Below are 15595 nucleotides of genomic sequence, written 5' to 3'. Positions count from 1 at the left end.
GTCTGAGTCTGACGTCATCAGATCATTTCCATGCCAATGACCTTGTGTCAGAAAGAATCGGTGCCAACCTCAAACCATATGACAAGGGGGCCTGTAGTGGTTCTGCTACACGTCAATATCTTGTATTTGGGGAGTTTCTCCCATACTGCTATGCAGATCCTTTCAAACTCTGTCAGGTTGAATGGGGAGCTATTTTCAGGTCTCTCCAGAGATGTTCGGGCTCTGGCTGGTCCACTCAAGGACATTCAGAGACTTGTCCTGATGCCACTAGTGCGTTGTCTTGGCTGTGTGCTTAGGGTTAAAACCTGTCCTGTTGGAAGGTGAACCTTCGCCCTTGTCTGAGGTCCTGAGAGCGCTGGAGCAGGTTTTCATCAATGATCTCTCTGTACATTGCTCCGTTCATCTTTGCCTCGATCCTGACTAGTCTCCCAGTTCCTGCTGCTGAAAACCATCCACACAGCATGATTCTGCCACCACCATGCTTCACCATAGGGATGGTGCCAGGTTTCCTCCAGACGTGACGCTTGGCTTTCAGGCCAAAGAGTTCAATCTTGGTTTCATCAAACCAGAGAATCTTGTTTCTCATGGTCTGAGAATCTTTAGGTGCCTTCTGACAAACTCCAAGCGGGCAGTCATGCGCCTTTTACTTAGCAGTGGCTTATGCCTGGCCACTCTACCATAAATGCCTGATTGGTGGAGTGCTGGAAGGTCCTTTTGGAAGGTTCTTCATCTCCACTGAGGAACTCTAGAGCTCTGTCAGAGTGACCATCAGGTTCTGGGTCACCTCCCTAACCAAGGTCCTTCTCCCCCGATTGCTCAGTTTAGTTGGGCGGCCAGCTCTAGGAAGAGTCTTGGTGGTCAATCAAGCTGTAGAAACATCTCAAGGATGATCAATGGAAAAAGGATGCACCTGAGCTCAGTTTCAAGTCTCATAGCGAAAGGTCTGAATACTTATGTAAATAAGGTATTTCTGTTTTTATTTTTAATACATTTGAAAAATTGTCAAAAACCTGTTTTCACTTTGTCATTGTGGGCTATTGTGTGTAGATTTTTATTTATTTAATCAATTTTAGAATAAGGTTGTAACGTAACAAAATGTGAAAAAAGTAAAGTGCTCTGAATTACTTTCCAAAGGCACATATGTTCCCTGATCCTTCTTATATCTCTCATATATAGCACTTTTTGGGGGGTGCTATCTGTTGTTCCATGTAGTGAATATGTTATTCAATGCGTTTGTATGGGCTATTTGCAGTAAAGCCAATTCAATTTTTCCATCAAATATCTTTTTAAAATTTGCATGTATACTTCAATGGGTCTTAAAATTCCAAATCTAATAGCTAAATGATCCTTGTTATGACTTTCTTAAAATAAGTCCATATAACTTAATAGACCCCACACCCTAACACCGACCCTTGTGGGACACAGCAGGTTATGGTGGACTCCTCTAATCTTAACTCATCTTTAATGAACACAATGGGAGACAGAGAGCTGGTTTCAGAGAGCAGGTGTTTATTGTAAAGAACCACAAGAGGAGGCAGCTAGCTGGGTCCAGAGGCAGGCAGAAGGTCATACACAGGGGGTCCAACAAGGCAACAGTACAGGCAGGGAAAAGGCTAGTAACGTCATCTGGGAGATCAGGCAATAGATTGATAACAGGAAATCCGATAAGCTAAAGTACAGGCAGGGAATAGGAAAAAGGCATCGTTAATGAGGCAGGAAAAAAACTGTAATTTGCAGGATGAGTAAATCACAGGAAACCCAGCTCCGAAAGCCGTGTGTCGCAAAACAAACAATACCTCACAGTGATGGGGTGCAAAGAACTGAACTAAATAGTGTGTGATAATGACATACACTTGTGAGAACAGGTGATCAGAATTCAGGTGATTAGGATCTGGACAGTGTGCTGTGTTCAGAGGACCTATATGTGACGCTAGCTTCCCACCTCAACAACAGCCAGTGAAATTGCAGGGCTCCAAATTCAAAACAACAGAAATCTCATAATTACAATTCCTCAAACATACAAGTATTATACACCATTTTAAAGATACATTTCTCATTAATCCAGCCACAGTGTCTGATTTCAATAAAGCTTCACGCCGAAAGCACAACTTGTGATTATGTTAGGTCAGCTCCAAGTCACAGAAAAACACACAGCCATTTTCCAAAGAAGGAGAGGTGTCACAAAACTCAGAAATAGAGTTAAAATTAATCACTAACCTTTGATTATCTTCACCGGATGGCACTCCCAGGACTCCATGTTAGACAATAAATGTGTGTTTTTGTTCGATAAAGTTCATCTTTATGTCCAAAAACCTCATTTGAAATTGGTGTGTTTATGTTCAGAAATGCATAGTCTCAAACAAACATCCGGTGAAAGTGCAGAGAGCCACATCAAATTACAGAAACTCATCATAAACATTGATGAAAGATACAAGTGTTAAACACACAATTAAAGATAAACATATGCTTAACAACATTAGGCACTAATTTAAGTGGAAATCTCCATTAAAAATCAAATCAAAGGTATTTGTCACATACACATGGTTAGCAGATGTTAATGTGAGTGTAGCAAAATGCTTGTGCTTCTAGTTCCGACAATGCAGTAATAACCAACGAGTAATCTAACCTAACAATTTCAAAACTACTACACAAGTGTAGAGGGATAAAGAATATGTACATAAAGATATATGAATGAGTGATGGTACAGAACGGCATAGGCAAGATGCAGTAGATGGTATCGAGTACAGTATATACATGTGAGATGAGTAATGTAGGGTATGTAAACAAAGTGGCATAGTTTAAAGTGGCTAGTGATACATGCATTACATAAAGATGCAGTAGATGATATAGAGTACAGTATATACATATACATATGAGATGAGATGAGTAATGTAGGGTATGTAAACATGATATGAAGTAGCATTGTTTAAAGTGGCTAGTGATATATTTTCCATCAATTCCCATTATTAAAGTGGCTGGATTTGTGTCAGTGTGTTGGCAGCAGCCACTCAATGTTAGTGGTGGTTGTTTAACAGTCTGATGGCCTTGAGATAGAAGCTGTTTTTCAGTCTCTCGGTCCCTGCTTTGATGCACCTGTACTGACCTCGCCTTCTGGATGAACAAGCAGTGGCTCAGGTGGTTGTTGTCCTTGATGATCTTTATGGCCTTCCTGTGACATCGGGCGGTGTAGGTGTCCTGGAGGGCAGGTAGTTTGCCCCCGGTGATGCGTTGTGCAGACCTCACTACCCTCTGGAGAGCCTTACAGTTGTGGGCGGAGCAGTTGCCGTACCAGGCGGTGATACAGACCGACAGGATGCTCTCGATTGCGCATCTGTAGAAGTTTGTGAGTGCTTTTGGTGACAAGCCGAATTTCTTCAGCCTCCTGAGGTTGAAGAGGCGCTGCTACGCCTTCTTCACGATGTTGTCTGTGTGGGTGGACCAATTCAGTTTGTCCGTGATGTGTACGCCGAGGAACTTAACTTACTACCCTCTCCACTACTGTCCCATCGATATGGATAGGGGGGTGTTCCCTCTGCTGTTTTCTGAAGTCCACAATCATCTCCTTTGTTTTGTTGACATCCGAGGGCCCTCACCTCCTCCCTGTAGGCCGTCTCGTCGTTATTGGTAATCAAGCCAAACCACTGTAGTGTCGTCATTATATTGATAAAGGAAACAACTTCTCTTGTGCAGTGCGTTAGCAGTGCAAGTGTTCCATGCTGCACGGCCATCAGAGTTCTATTACTGTGATAAATACATCTAGAATAGTCATTGTATTGTCAATTCACAAAATATGAGTTAAGGTTATGTCAGGATTCTTGAAGCCTTTTTTACATGTAAGTGAACAAAGTTCTCATCAGCTCTCAATTGGTGTTTCTCTATGATTAGTGGATAGATTAGATCTATATTCACACATGGCTTAAAACCAAGTTAGTTTTTTCCAGGTCTCATAAAATTGATCCTAACGACCTGCATATCTGTACATTGAGAGGATCCCAAATGGAGCTTGTCCCCCATTATAAGTATCTAGGTATCTAGGTCCCTTAAAACACAGATTTGAAAATAGGAGAAAGATCATTCAAGCAAAACTACACCCAGCAATTGACTATGGTGACTCAATCTACAAGCACGCAGTAGCCTCTGTGTTAAAACCTCTATATTCAGTTTACCACTCAACTTTGAGTTTTATCACTGGTGATAATTTCCGTACTCATCATTGTCTCATATAGTTCTGTTGGATGGGAGTCTCTGAATACCAGAAGAGCCCAACATTGGCTATTATTCGTATATAAAGCACTTCTTCAGAAACTCTCATACTACCTCACCTCGCCTCTAAATTTTAAAAGCTTAAAAGCTTAAAAGTTACAATGATTAAGTGACAGGTTGGCAATCTGTATCTTCGCTGTGCTGTGTCAGCACAATGGACAGGGTGTGTGTAGGGGGGCTAGGTATGACTCCTTTCGGTTTCCATAAAATGCGGGGGGAAATAACATGATACGCCCCCGCCTCTAATACTTGATTTTGATTTATAACTGTGGGGTCAAGTTTACTGTTGAAGTTGCTTCACTCAACTCTGACTCACACCCCACCACTACCAGATTTATTTAGCTTCTTAATTAGCTGTAAAAAGCATTTGTGATATTAGCCTTAGCATATTTAGCTAGCTCAAGCCAGCTAATCTGTCACAATTGAGATGAGAAAAGTACCCAAACAAAAGAAAGAAGGAGAGTGATGAGCAACAGCATCAAACCACTGAGGACGCTGCCAAGCCTAGCAGTGATGATGCTGCCGAGCTCCAGCTAGCTCTGTGTGCAGAGTTTACCAACCCTTCCACAAGCGCCGCCAGGATAAAGGCTCCACAGCTGCCATCACCTCTGATGGTTCCTGTGTCACGATTTACTAGGAGTGGTGGGTGGAATCAGGCGCAGAGAGCAGGGTTCAGGTAGATTGTCAATTTATTCTCCGGCGCACAAAAACGGTCACGCCAACACACAGGGCGCATACAATAGACCAGCCCAAACACAGGACCAAAATAGTCCGGAGAATAACCACACGAAAAAAACACCATACAACAGAGTAACAAAAACAATCCCGCACAAAACAAGGGCGGGACAACCTACTATATATAAGGACACTAATTAAACTAAAATACACACAGGTGAAACTAATAAGACAAAACCAACAGACAAACGAAAAAGGTATCGGTAGTGGCTAGTAGGACGGTGACGACGACCGCCGAGCACCACCCGAACAGGCAGAGGAGCCAACTTCGGCGGAAGTCGTGACAGTACCCCCCCCCCTGGCGCGCCGCCCCTGCAGCGCGCCGCCCCTGCAGCGCGCCGCCACCGGCCTCGAGGACGACCCGGGGGACGAGGTGCCGGGCGATCCGGGTGGAGGTGGTGGAAATCTCTCAGGAGAGAAGGTTCCAAAATGTCCCCCACCGGAACCCAGCATCTCTCCTCCGGACCGTACCCCTCCCAGTCCACGAGGTACTGTAGGCCCCCCACCCGGCGTCTCGAATCCAGAATGCCCCGAACCGTGTACCCCGGGGACCTCTTGATGTCCAGAGGGGGCGGAGGGACCTCAGGCACCTCACCTTCTTGCAGGGGACCAGCCACCACCGGCCTGAGGAGAGACACATGAAACGAGGGGTTAATACAGTAAGACCTAGGAAGTTGTAACCTGTAACACACCTCGTTTATTCTCCTCAGGACTTTGAATGGCCCCACACACTGCGGCCCCAGCTTCCGACAGGGCAGGCGGAGGCGCAGGTTTCGGGTCGAGAGCCAGACCCTGTCCCCCGGTGCAAACACGGGGGCCTCACTGCGGTGCTGGTCAGCGCTCCTCTTCTGCCGTTCTCCCGCTAACCTTAGTGAATCCTGAACGGCTTTCCAGGTGTCCTTGGAGCGCTGTACCCATTCCTCCACCGCAGGAGCCTCGGTCTGGCTCTGATGCCATGGGGCCAGGACCGGCTGGTAACCTAACACACGCTCAAAAGGGGTGGCGTAGGGAGTTCTGAGCGAGTTCAGCCCAAGGAACATACCTTGCCCACTCACCAGGCCGGCCCCGGCAATAGGACCGCAGAAACCTGCCCACATCCTGGTTTACGCGCTCCACCTGCCCATTACTCTCGGGGTGAAAACCTGAGATTAAACTGACCGAGACCCCCAGTCTCTCCATAAACGCCCTCCACACTCTGGACGTGAATTGGGGACCCCTCTCAGAAATGATGTCCTCAGGCACCCCATAGTGCCAGAAGACATGGGTAAACAAGGCCTCCGCAGTCTGCAGGGCCGTAAGGAGACCGAGCAACGGGATGAGACGACAGGACTTAGAAAACCGATCCACAACGACCAGGATCGTAGTACTTCCCTGGGACGGGGGAAGGTCGGTAAGAAAGTCCACCGATAAGTGTGTCCACGGCCGTTGTGGAACGGGGAGGGGTTGTAATTTCCCTCTCAGAAATGATGTCCTCAGGCACCCCATAGTGCCAGAAGACATGGGTAAACAAGGCCTCCGCAGTCTGCAGGGCCGTAAGGAGACCGGGCAACGGGATGAGACGACAGGACTTAGAAAACTGATCCACAACGACCAGGATCGTAGTACTTCCCTGGGACGGGGGAAGGTCGGTAAGAAAGTCCACCGATAAGTGTGTCCACGGCCGTTGTGGAACGGGGAGGGGTTGTAATTTCCCTCTAGGCAGGTGCCAAGGAGCCTTGCTCTGAGCACACACTGGGCAGGAGGAGACATAAAATCTCACGTCTTTAGCCAGCGTGGGCCACCAGTATCTCCCTCTAAGACTCCGCACTGTCCTCTCGATGCCAGGATGACCCGAGGAGGGGAGAGTATGAGCCCACCGGATCAGCTTATTCCGGACCCCCCTCGGCACGTACTGAGTCCCCACTGGACAGTTAGGGGGGGCCGGCTCTAACCGTGAGGCCTCCTCTATCTCAGCGGTCAGTCCAGATGAGAAAAGGGTGCTTAGCCCCCTCAAGCCAATGTCTCCACACCTTCAGAGCCTTGACTACAGCTAACAACTCCCGGTCCCCCACGTCATAATTTCGCTCCGCTGGACTGAGCTTGCTCGAAAAGAAAGCACACGGGCGGAGCTTGGGTGGCACGCCCGAGCGCTGGGACAGCACGGCCCCGACCCCCGCCTCGGACGCATCCACCTCCACTATGAACGCTAAAGAGGGGTCCAGATGCGCCAACACGAGCGCATTGGTGAACAGCTCTTTCAAACGACTGAAACATTTCTGGGGAGAATGGCCTTAGCCCTCACCCTCCAATCCAACAGGTCCCAGGCGTGCTCAATGGGATTGAGATCCGGGCTCTTCGCTGGCCATGGCAAAACACTGACATTCCTGTATCTGGTGGCCAAACCAGATACTGACTGTTACTTTTGATTTTGACCCTCCCTTTGTTCATGGACACATAATTCCATTTATGTTAGTCACATGTCTGTGGAACTTGTTCAGTTTATGTCTCAGCTGTTGAATCTTGTTATGTTCACTGGATCTTGGGACGTTCACTGGATGTTGGGAAATCACGCACAGAACGAGCAGTATGGTTGGTCATGCTGGAGGGTCATGTCAGGATGAGCCTGCAGGAACGGTACCACATAAGGGAGTAGGATGTCTTCCCTGTAATGTACAGTGTTGAGATTGCCTGCAATGACAACAAGCTCAGTTCGATGATGTCGTGACACACCGCCCCCAGACATGATGGACCCTCCATCTCCAAATCGATCCCGCTCCAGAGTACAGGCCTCGGTGTAACGCTCATTCCTTCGACGATAAACACGAATCCGACCATCACCCCTGGTGAGACAAAACAGCGACTCGTCAGTGAAGAGCATTTTTTGCCAGTCCTCTCTGGTCCAGCGACGGTGGGTTTGTGCCCATAGGTGACGTTGCTGCCAGTGATGTCTGGTAAGGACCTGCCTTACAACAGGCCTACAAGCCCTCAGTCCAGCCTCTCTCAGCCTATTGCGGACAGTCTGAGCACTGATGGAGGGATTGTGCATTCCTGGTGTTGTTGTTGCCATCCTGTACCTGTCCCGCAGGTGTGGTGTTCGGATGTACCGATCCTGTGTAGGTGTTGTTACACGTGCTCTGCCACTGCGAGGATGGTCAGCTGTCCGTCCTGTCTCCCTGTAGTGCTGTCTTAGTTGTCTCACAGTATGGACTGTGACAGACCAGTGGGTTTGGTCAAGACGTTTACACAGATCAGACACGGACAGAGTATGATTAGCTCAGTTTCAAGGGTGTTTATTAACCTCTCTAGGGTATGTGGGATGCTAGCGTCCCACCTGGCCAATATCCAGTAAAATTGCAGAGCGCCAAATTCAAAATACACAAATACACATAATAAGCATTCATAAAATATATAATTGTTATGCATCGGTTTAAAGATTAACTTCTTGTTAATCCAGCCACTGGGTCAGATTTTAAAAAGGCTTTACGGTGAAAGCATACCATGCGATTATTTGAGGACTGTGCCCCATGTAAAAAAGCATACAAACATTTACCAGCCAACTAAAGTCAGAAATAATGAAACAATTAATCACTTACCTTTGATGATCTTCATGTGGTTACACAGTAAAATGTTTGTTTTGTTCAATAAATTCCCTCTTTACGTCCCAAAAACTCAATTTTGTTGGCACGTTTTGTTCAAAAATCCAATGGCTCCAAGGCGGTCACTAGTAGGCAGACGAATACATACTAAAAGTACCGGTTAAAGTTCATTGAAAGATGTCAAACGATATTTATAATTAATCCTCAGGTTGTTTGTCTTTATAATCAATAACATTTCAACCGGACAATACCATTTTCAATAGAAAGTGAAAATAACAAACGGAGCAGAATCAGGTCTCTGACCAAAATGTCTGTTTTGTCCCTTTTTGTCCTCATCTTAAACAGCACCGACGACCACCGTTGTAGAGAGTGCCTGGATTTGGTTCCTTCATGAACCTTTAATTAACATCCATCTTGTACTTGTATTCCACTGTTTACTGGCTAAAAACATTGCCTGCCATTTCCTTACATCATTTCCCAGAAATAATTTAGTAGTAGTGTCGGCACGGTGATCGATAGCATGGATGCTTATCAGCCGCAGAGTGTGTTTCAGACACCTAATTGCAATTGATACCCTTTGCTGTGCCATTAATTGTAAATCCTCTCTCAATCAGCATGTCCGCACTGCATAGATTCTACTCTAAAACTAAAACTTAATTCATCAGTGAGTTCCTCATTGGTTTCCGATATGTAGACAGCGGTGGACACCACAATACCTTAATGACGCAGTTTTAGCGAGCGGTATTTCGATTCTCTACAGCTGGTTGAAAGGCCAGTTTAAAGGTTAAGGTTGAACAAAAGTGGATCTTCTCTGTCATGGTGGTCAATAGACTTAGGCCTGTCAATACCCGAATGCTAAAGAGAGGACTACACCCGTAAATATTGATTTAATAAGAAAATGAAGAATCAATTACTTGATTCCACTGCTGCTTTATCATGTGCGAGTGTCTAGGCACATTCTTACACATAATATGTAAGAAATGTGTGGCCCTGTATTTTGTTTCAATAGAACAATGTTTCTATTGAGGCATAGTATTCACAGTATAAAAGGTGAATGGTGCACAATGTTTATAAAGAGAGAGGGCACTTCAATTATTATTAGCCACCCCTGCCTTTGCTCCCTCGCTTTAACATATTTTATGCAATGTCAATTTAACTATGCACTGAGCAACCTCCTTTGGAAAGCCCTCTCTGCTTCCCTAAGCCTTTTTCTTCCCTGTTGCCTGTGTGCGCTTTTCCCTGGAACATTGAAAAACCTGCCCTGAGTTGTACAGGTATATACATGATTACGTTACAGTGGCAGTAAAATGTGCAACAATAATGCTCTGAGCCATGAAGCAGTTCCCCTCCTTTAGAAACAGAGCATACATATCTAAACAGCAAAGAGTCTTAGCAGCTCAGAGAGGTGCGCCCAAAGGATGAACTCCGCTAGGAATCCCTTGAAAGAAATTGGATATTAAAATAAGCTAGGCAGGAGATAAAGATGTCAGCAGTAATTAATGCTTTATTTAATTTTTTTGACCGTTATCTTATTTGTTCGGAATGGAGAGTGAGGGAGTCAGAGCAGGCTCAACACCCTGACCTTGAATACATTACATTTTGACCTTTGACCCCAGATCACCAATTTGACTTACGGGTTTCTCCCAGGGAGGGAGAGAGAGCTGTGAGATTGATCCGTCAGAAGATGCGTGGGAATGCCAACTTTGTCACCCTACACTGGTGAGGACAAACTAATATAGTGGAACGACAACGCTAGTGCCTTCCATAGGATGGACACACTCACACTCACCACACATGCACACACTCTCACACATACAAACACACCTACAGTACACTCACACATTGATGGGGACATGAGGAGAGAGAGAGAACTTAGTCTGTACAGAGGCCAGGAGCTATATGGGGCAGAGATGTTACTATGTCCTGTGATGAAGAGAGGTCATGCACACTGGAGACTCCAAACACAGTCACAACCAAAAGCTCAGTTTTAGTCACAAATGATAGAACACACAACCTTATCTTATCCAGCCTCCTACTTTCTCTTTGTTCCTCTCAGTAGGAGCTCTAATTGTATTATTTTCAGCCCAGATATAACCAGTGTCCACCTTTCCTTTGTGTGTAAGTGTAATAGAGGCAGTGTGTCAGGGTTTGGGTCAATTCAAATTGAAGTCATTCTATTCAGGAAGTTAAAAATAAAATAAATTGAAAATGGAAAAACGTTCTGATTTGACTGACTTCAACTCAAATCGACCCCAACCCTGGTGTGTGTGGGTATGAGCAAAAGAGAAAACCTTAAGTCTCACTGAGTGAAGTGAATGATACTCAGAGAGAATGAGCTTGAGAGAGCCTCATCTCGAAGGTGTACTCAACCATTGTCCAGACCAACATGTACACGTACTGTATTTTCTATTCAGTGGCATATAGTTGTTGTTTTTTATGTCACATGCACAAGTACAGTGAAATGCCTTTCTTGCAAACATTGTCTAAACATTGTCCTTTTTCTTTGGCTACTCTTCCTTCCTATGTATTGTTGTCCTAAAGCACATATAGTAGACCATATTTGTGTTCCTCATGTTTAAGGACATACTTCTCCTTGAGAGTGCCTTTCAACTGTAGACCTTTCCATGTCATTCAAGCACACCCTAAATTCACTATTGTACTGGATTGCTTAACTTATGGATGAGGGTGTAACGGTTTTCCTTGTGCTGCTCCTGCTGCCGCTGCCTGTCACCACGCCGCTTGGTGGTTGGTTCTGTAACGGTTTTCCTCCTGGGAAGGAGAGGCGGACCAAAATGCAGCGTGGTTATTTATAAACATCTTTAATGAAAGATGAAAACGTGATTGAGAACCACTCCAGGCAACCATAGACTTACCTAGAACACTCAACTGAACACAACCCCATAGACCACAAAACCCCTAGACAATACAAGACACATAAATCACCCATGTCACACCCTGGCCTAACCAACATAATAAAGAAAACACAGAATACTAAGACCAGGGCGTGACAGTACCCCCCCCCCCCCCCAAAGGTGCGGACTCCCGGCCGCACACCTAAACCCTTAGGGGAGGGTCTGGGTGGGCATCTGTCCGCGGTGGCGGCCCTGGCGCGGGATGTGGACCCCACTCTAACACAGTCTTAGTTAGCGCTTACTTAGCGTCCCTTGAGTGGCGACCCTCGCCGCCGACCTTGGCCTAGTAACCTTAACAAAGGGCCCCACTGGACTGAGGGGCAGCTCCGGACTGAGGGACAGCTCGGGACTGAGGTAGCTCGGGACTGAGGGGTAGCTCGGGACTGAGGGGTAGCTCAAGACTGAGGGGTAGCTCAAGACTGAGAGGTAGCTCAGGACTGATAGGTAGCTCAGGACTGAGAGGTAGCCCAAGACTAAGAGATAGCTCAGGCAGGTTGACGGCTCTGGCAGATCCTGGCTGAATGGTGGCTCTGGCGGATCCTGGCTGAATGGCGGCTCTGGCAGATCCTGGCTGACTGGCAGCTCTGGAAGATCCTGGCTGACTGGCGGCTCTGGAAGATCCTGGCTGACTGGCGGCTCTGGAAGATCCTGGCTGACTGGCGGCTCTGGAAGATCCTGGCTGACTGGTGGCTCTGGAAGATCCTGGCTGACTGGCGGCTCTGGAAGATCCTGGCTGACTGGCGGCTCTGGAAGATCCTGGCTGACTGGCGGCTCTGGAAGATCCTGGTTGACTGGCGGGAGACTCTGGCGGCTCATGACAGACGGGAGACTCTGGCGGCTCATGACAGACGGGAGACTCTAGCAGCTCTGGACAGACGGGAGACTCTAGCAGTTCTGGACTGATGGGAGACTCTAGCAGCTCTGGACTGACGGGAGACTCTAGCAGCTCTGGACAGACGGGAGACTCTAGCAGCTCTGGACAGACGGGAGACTCTAGCAGCTCTGGACTGACGGGAGACTCTAGCAGCTCTGGACAGACAGGCAGCTCAGGTGGCGCTGGGCAGACGGGCAGCTCAGGCAGCGCTGGACAGGCGGGAACTCCGGCTGCGCTGGAGAGGAGGAAGGCCTAATCCAGCTGTTAAAGTCGGCAACACACGCCCTAGCTCAGCCATACCCCTGGCAAAAGCTGGTAGAACACATTCAGCAAACACAACAGTCCGCAGCTCGTCTACTGGCTCTAACACCACTCGTACAGCCTCTTCAAACAGCGGAAGCACCTCCAGGTTGCCCTGGCGCTCCATCAGACGGGCCTGGCAGATCCAGTACTTGGAGAACTTCTCGGCCAGGGGCACAGTGGACAGCATCACCTGCACCTGGACAGCATCTCCTGCACCTGGACAGCATCTCCTGCACACTATACAAAATAAGAAAACGTGGAAAAACCGAAACAGTCCTAACTGGTGCAAAACACAGAGACAGGAACAACCACCCACAAGATACCAAAAGAATATGTCTGCCTAAATATGGTTCCCAATCAGAGACAACGATAAACACCTGCCTCTGATTGAGAACCACTCCAGGCAACCATAGACTTACCTAGAACACTCAACTGAACACAACCCCATAGACTACAAAACCCCTAGACAATACAAGACTGGTGCTAACTGGTGCAAAACACAGAGACAGGAACAACCACCCACAAGATACCAAAAGAATATGTCTGCCTAAATATGGTTCCCAATCAGAGACAACGATAAACACCTGCCTCTGATTGAGAACCACTCCAGGCAACCATAGACTTACCTAGAACACTCAACTGAACACAACCCCATAGACTACAAAACCCCTAGACAATACAAGACACAAATCACAAATCACCCATGTCACACCATGGCCTAACCAACATAATAAGGAAAACACAGAGTACTAGACCAGGGCGTGACAGAGGGGCAGTATTGAGTAGCTTGGATGAATAAGATGCCCGAGGAAACTACCTGCTACTCAGGCCCAGAAGCTAACATTTGCATATTATTAGTAGATTTGGATAGAAACCACTCTGAAGTTTCTAAAACTGTTTAAATGATGTCTGTGAGTATAACATAACTCGTATGGCAGGCAAAAACCTGAGAAGAAATCCAACCAGGAAGTGGGAAATATGAGGTTTGTAGGTTTTCAAGTCTTTGCCTTTCCAATATTTTTATTTTATTTTATTTCACCTTTATTTAACCAGGTAGGCTAGTTGAGAACAAGTTCTCATTTGCAACTGCGACCTGGCCAAGATAAAGCATAGCAGTGTGAGCATACAACAAAGAGTTACACATGGAGTAAACAATTAACAAGTCAATAACACAGTAGAAAACGAAGGGGGGGTCTATATACAATGTGTGCAAAAGGCATGAGGAGGTAGGCAAATAATTACAATTTTGCAGATTAACACTGGAGTGATAAAAGATCAGATGGTCATGTACAGGTAGAGATATTGGTGTGCAGAAGAGCAGAAAAGTAAATAAATAGAAACAGTATGGGGATGAGGTAGGTGAAAAGGGTGGGCTATTTACCAATAGACTATGTACAGCTGCAGCGATCGGTTAGCTGCTCAGATAGCTGATGTTTGAAGTTGGTGAGGGAGATAAAAGTCTCCAACTTCAGCGATTTTTGCAATTCGTTCCAGTCACAGGCAGCAGAGTACTGGAACGAAAGGCGGCCAAATGAGGTGTTGGCTTTAGGGATGATCAGTGAGATACACCTGCTGGAGCGCGTGCTACGGATGGGTGTTGCCATCGTGACCAGTGAGCTGAGATAAGGCGGAGCTTTACCTAGCATAGACTTGTAGATGACCTGGAGCCAGTGGGTCTGGCGACGAATATGTAGCGAGGGCCAGCCGACTAGAGCATACAAGTCGCAGTGGTGGGTAGTATAAGGTGCTTTAGTGACAAAACGTATGGCACTGTGATAGACTGCATCCAGTTTGCTGAGTAGAGTGTTGGAAGCCATTTTGTAGATGACATCGCCGAAGTCGAGGATCGGTAGGATAGTCAGTTTTACTAGGGTAAGCTTGGCGGCTTGAGTGAAGGAGGCTTTGTTGCGGAATAGAAAGCCGACTCTTGATTTGATTTTCGATTGGAGATGTTTGATATGAGTCTGGAAGGAGAGTTTGCAGTCTAGCCAGACACCTAGGTACTTATAGACGTCCACATATTCTAGGTCGGAACCATCCAGGGTGGTGATGCTAGTCGGGCATGCAGGTGCAGGCAGCGACCGGTTGAAAAGCATGCATTTGGTTTTACTAGCGTTTAAGAGCAGTTGGAGGCCACGGAAGGAGTGTTGTATGGCATTGAAGCTTGTTTGGAGGTTAGATAGCACAGTGTCCAAAGACGGGCCGAAAGTATATAGAATGGTGTCGTCTGCGTAGAGGTGGATCAGGGAATCGCCCGCAGCAAGAGCAACATCATTGATATACACAGAGAAAAGAGTCGGCCCGAGAATTGAACCCTGTGGCACCCCCATAGAGACTGTCAGAGGACCGGACAGCATGCCCTCCGATTTGACACACTGAACTCTGTCTGCAAAGTAATTGGTGAACCAGGCAAGGCAGTCATCCGAAAAACCGAGGCTACTGAGTCTGCCGATAAGAATATGGTGATTGACAGAGTCGAAAGCCTTGGCGAGGTCGATGAAGACGGCTGCACAGTACTGTCTTTTATCGATGGCGGTTATGATGTCGTTTAGTACCTTGAGTGTGGCTGAGGTGCACCCATGACCGGCTCGGAAACCAGATTGCACAGCGGAGAAGGTACGGTGGGATTCGAGATGGTCAGTGACCTGTTTGTTGACTTGGCTTTCGAAGACCTTAGATAGGCAGGGCAGGATGGATATAGGTCTGTAACAGTTTGGGTCCAGGGTGTCTCCCCCTTTGAACAGGGGGATGACTGCGGCAGCTTTCCAATCCTTGGGGATCTCAGACGATATGAAAGAGAGGTTGAACAGGCTGGTAATAGGGGTTGCGACAATGGTGGCAGATAGTTTCAGAAATAGAGGGTCCAGATTGTCAAGCCCAGCTGATTTGTACGGGTCCAGGTTTTGCAGCTCTTTCAGAACATCTGCTATCTG

Source organism: Oncorhynchus kisutch, linkage group LG18, assembly GCF_002021735.2.
Source record: "Oncorhynchus kisutch isolate 150728-3 linkage group LG18, Okis_V2, whole genome shotgun sequence".
NCBI classification, from domain to species: domain Eukaryota; kingdom Metazoa; phylum Chordata; class Actinopteri; order Salmoniformes; family Salmonidae; genus Oncorhynchus; species Oncorhynchus kisutch.
This window is presented reverse-complemented; position numbering follows the sequence as displayed.